This window comes from Crocuta crocuta, unplaced genomic scaffold, assembly GCF_008692635.1.
Source record: "Crocuta crocuta isolate KB4526 unplaced genomic scaffold, BGI_CrCroc_1.0 scaffold1016, whole genome shotgun sequence".
Lineage (NCBI taxonomy): Eukaryota > Metazoa > Chordata > Mammalia > Carnivora > Hyaenidae > Crocuta > Crocuta crocuta.
In genome coordinates this window covers 1,236,725-1,241,924 of record NW_027533328.1, presented here as the reverse complement: position 1 = coordinate 1,241,924, position 5,200 = coordinate 1,236,725, and positions in this window count along the sequence as shown.

Below are 5,200 nucleotides of genomic sequence, written 5' to 3'. Positions count from 1 at the left end.
AGATGGTGCTTTCTTGCTGTGTCCAGCAAGGTGGAAGGGGCAGGGATCACCACTTTTCATGACCTAAACACCCCCCAAAGACCCCACCTTCTAATACAATCACATTGGACATGTGATTTCATCATATGAATTTTGGGGAGAATCAAACATTCAGATATGGGGCTTTAGGAAAATTTTGATACATTTGTGTCCAAAACATATTTGGTACTAATATGTGAATTTGGATAATACTGGCTGTTATCATCAAGTCTACATCTAAATATCCTGTCAAAGTGCAAATTTTTGCTTCAGGATATAGTCAGATTGCAAACCATTAGCAAACAATGTATGATTATTTTGTTGATAGCCAATTGAAATATTCTCAACTATCTCTCAACCATTAGGCCCTTAACCAGAGGACAAAGTACTGCAAAAGCCAGTATAGGAATATTGATTGCTGCAAAAAGTATTTGTGTGTGCCTGGGGCATTCTTTGAATTCTATCTTAATAAAATACTGAGGTATACTAGTCAATTGTTTGAAATGACAATTAGGACTTTTAATGCTTTTGCCTCTATTATCCTACCTATGTTTAGGGGGCTGTTACTCCAATTGGTTCTATGAGACAAAGTCTAGTTGCAGAAAAAATTAATTTTGTTAGCCTGTAAGGGGCAGGTTTAAGATCAGTAGCTATTAATTGATTTGTAATACTGAAAAAGAGTACTTATTTAACTGAATTTAATGTTCTTTTTGATTGCTTCTTTTCTAGGATACATCCTATGTGTTAATGCATGTACCTTATTTCCTCTAAATCACTGATTTTGTGTTTAATTTTTCCTTATTAAAATTCTTATATTGCATCTTAATCAATTGACAAAACTTCTGTAAACCTGGAAATCTGTTTCTTTTGTTGTTGACACTAGACTCATTTTTTTTCTTTTGTACTGAACTGCATTAATATTTTTGCTGACTATGAATTTGAGGGAAAGTTCAAATGATAATAGCTTCTTAAGCTATTATCAAGTTTTATTTCCGTATCTAGCTGCTCTCGAATATTATGGAACATTGATTACAATATGTCATCCTAATACAATCTACCTAGTTATCACTATTTATACAGTTTTTCCTATCTGATGACTCAATAGATAAACTAAGTAATAAAGATCATGCAGTCCTAGGTAATATATATCCAATACAATTCTGAAGTCAATTGTGAATTTAGTTCTATCTTCATAATTTTAGGGAAATCTTTACAATAGAATGAAGCCCAGCGTGAGATCAAAATTTAAATTCTGATTGCACAGCATTATTTTTAGGCTTATTTTTATGCAAGGGAAATTGAAATTTTCCTTCAGTGGGTTCTCTTAAGAAAAGAAAAATGTTGAGGCTGCAGGGTGGCTCAATTGGTTAAGTGTCCAACTTCAGTTCAGGACATGATCTCACTGTTCTTGGGTTTAAGCCCCACATCGGGCTCTGTGCTGACAGCTGAGTCCAGAGCCTGCTTTGGATTCTGTGTCTCCCTCTCTCTCTGACCCTCCACCCACTTGTGCTCCCTCTCTCTCTCTTTCTCTCTCTCAAAAATAAATAAGAATTAAAAAAATGAAAAATAAAGAAAAGCATAATGTTGTAGATGATTGAAGGAGTGTTAGGAGGATACTGAGAAAGTAAAAAATGATATAAAGAAGAGAAAGGTCTAAGGATAGTCCTATAAATTTGTTGTTGGGCTTGAGAACAAAAGAAAAAAATGCAAATAATGATACAAATTTTTTATGCTGAGCAAACAAAAGGATGGAATTGGCATTCACTGAGATGGGAAAGAATGTGTGGGGAGCCAATTCAACATGTTACATTTGAGATATCTCCTAAAATAACAAGTAGTGTCCAAAGGAGGCTATTGGATAATTAAGTCTAGAATTGAGAAGTCTGGGAGTCATGGGCACAGAGATGTATTTACTGCCCCAAGACTGGTAGATCACCAAGGAATTAAGTTTGTATAGAAAACAGGAATAAGAACCAAGCTCAAGGTCAATCCAAGATTAAGAATTTGTATTTATACCTTACATCTTTTTGTATCCAGTTCACAACTTAATGTTCATTATGTCTTTTCAAGGAATGTCTTGTGCTTCCTCTTCAGTCATCAAAGTCCTTTCATTTATGAAAATTGATCTCTCTCTCTTTTTACCCTCCTAACCTAGCCAGCACTACTCCTTCCATATTTTTCAGTCTGATTACTGTCTTGTTATAAACATATCCATCAGAAAAGAGTGAAGATTTGGTTTTTCTGTGTTTATGTATGTTAGTTTTTTTTTCTTACTGCTAAATTTTAACAGCTAAGATGTTAAAGTAAGGCTGAGTAACCAAAAAGATTTTTGGCGTAATCACCCAACAAAGTTATTTCATACAATTGCACTATTAGATATTTAGCCAAAGGATACAAAAATACAGATTGGAAGGGGCACATGTACCCTAATGTTTATAGAAACATTATCAACAATGGCTGAACTATGGAGACAGCCCAAATATCCATTGACTAATGAATAGGTAAAGAATATGTTATATATAATGGGATATTACCCAGCCATCAAAAAGAATGAAATCTTGCCACTTACAATGACGTGGATGGACCTAGAGTATTATGCTAAGTGAAGTAGGTCAATCAGAGAAAGACAAATACTGTATGATTTCACCCATATATGGAATTTAGGAAACAAAACAGATGAACTTATGGGAAGTGGTGGAAGGGAGAAAAAAAGAGGGAAACAAACCACAAGAGACTTAACAATAGAGAACAAACTGAGGATTGTTGGAGGGAGGTGGGTAGGAGATGGAGTAGATGAGTGATGGTCATTATAGAGGGGACTTGTGATGATCACTGAGTGCTGTATATAAGTGATGAATCACTGAATTCTATTCCTAGACCAATATTGCACTGTATGTTAACTCTTTAAAATTTAAAAAAAAAAAAAAAAGGAACTCCAAATTAGTAAAGGAAAATTATGTTTATCTCACTGGTTTTTCACTTGGAAAAATTAGAATTATCTTACCACCAAACTAAGAATACACCTCAGTTTCCCCAGGGTGGTAAAACAATTAGTGATATACCCGTAACTCTCCCTTTGGTATTTAAAAGGTCTCCATTAACTGAGGACTGTCATCCAGTTGGGAAATCAAAAGTAGAGAAGCAAATTCTTATAACCTTAATGCCAAGACCGGTAGTAGGCAGTGTGTGTTTGTGTACTGATTATACTAAAAACACCAAGATGAATAACCCTCGGTTGGGGGGGAGGGGCTCCAATGTGTCAGGTAGTTAACAATCAAGATAAAAATGTAATTTGGAAGCGTTTACGGCTTTCAGCATTAAAGGGACTATTGGGCAATGGCAATCAAAATATAAGCCTCCTCCTTTCTACCAAGAACAAGAGAAGAAAGTTAGAGGGTAAGCATATGAAGTATTTGTTTTGTTCCAGTAAGTAAATTCTGTTATAAAATTCTTCATGTTAGAAGTGATAAATATTAAAAGTCCAAGAAGAAAAGTGGAAGTTGTAAGGATTGTATGTTCTGTGGTTTAGAGCTACAATNTATATATACTTAAAAGCATATATATATATATATATATATGAGCTTATTTTAGGAATAATTATATATCTCCCGAAAATAAACCATACACACATGATAACTCGGCTGTTGCCATAGTAAATATGATGAAAACGACAGCTGCTTTTTAGAAACAGTTGATATTCCTCTAATAGAGGATAAAAAACAAATTTCCACCCCTAAATATTTAGAAATGTATCATTAAATGGAAGATAATGCCATGAGTAAAATTTAGATGTACTACAAATAACAGTTATTTAAAATTCTAATAGAAAAAACATATTTTGTTGGAATGATTTTAAAAATCAGCATTATTAAAACCTTGCTGTAAATAGGAATATAATATTTTTGATAGATATTAAACTTATTTTTTTCTAATTTGAGATTACTTTTTGGACACACTGAACCTAGTTAAAATAAATTGAGGTAGTATTTTATTATGCTTATCTTAAAAACAAGCTTGATAACTTATTTAAAAATAACAGTAGGGGCACCAGGGTGGCTCAGTCGGTTACATGTCTGACTTAGGCTCAGGTTATGATCTTGCAGTTCATGGGTTCGAGCCCTGCATTGGGTTTTGTGCTATCAGCTAAAAGCCTGGAGCCTCTTTCAGATTCTGTGTCTTCCCCACTCTCTGCCCCTCCCCCACTCATGCTGTCACTCTCTCTGTCTCAAAAATAAAAAAACAAAGAAAGATAACGATATATGTAAACATATCTTATTGCCAATGCTTAATATTTTGTTTATTAAATACATCAATGTTAGATATTAGTTTGAACATTTTATATAATACTAAACTGTAATATAAAATAATTTTATTCACTTAAAATAATTCTTGGTACTATATAATGTGGTGATTAGTAAGTCAAAGTATAACAGTTTAAGCATCATTTAAACACATTTTCTATAGTTTCAAGTAATTCTTTAATTAAAAATGTGTTTTTAATTAAAGACTCTCTTAGTATTACATTTTCAGAGTGCATGTTGTGATTCTCCATTTTTTTTTCTTTCTCAGAATTTAGAACTTTCTTAGTCAACTGTTACTGACTGAATGTTTATGTCTAACCCAAAACCCTAATGTTGAAATTGCAGCCTACAATCTGATGGTATTAAGTAGGGTGTTTGGGAAATTAGGTCATGAGGGTAGAGCCATCATGAATGAGTGCCCTTATAAGAGGAGTCCAAAGAGCTTGTGTTCCCTCTTTCTTGCTCTCCACCATTTTGAGGACACAACTGGAAGTTAATTAGTCAACTGTAAACCAGTAAGAATAACTTCAGCAGACACTGAATCTGATATTGGCATCTTGATCTTGGACTTGGCAGTCTCATTTCTCTTTAAGAGAAATAAGTTTCTCTTACTTAAGCCATCCTGTCTATGCTATTCTGTTATTGCATCCTGAACTGACTAAGATAAGAGAGCAAAATTTATATAGATAAACAGGGTGGGAAAAAATCTTGTTCTGCTTCCTAAAATATCTTGAATGTGGGCATATAAAGGAGAATATTATTTTTATTAAATGCAATCATGTCATGTAAAACCTATCCCTTTTAAATTATACTTAATTTAAACACTATTTAAACTTCTAATCAGGGAGCACCTGGGTAGGTCAGTCTTTTTTTTTTTTTTT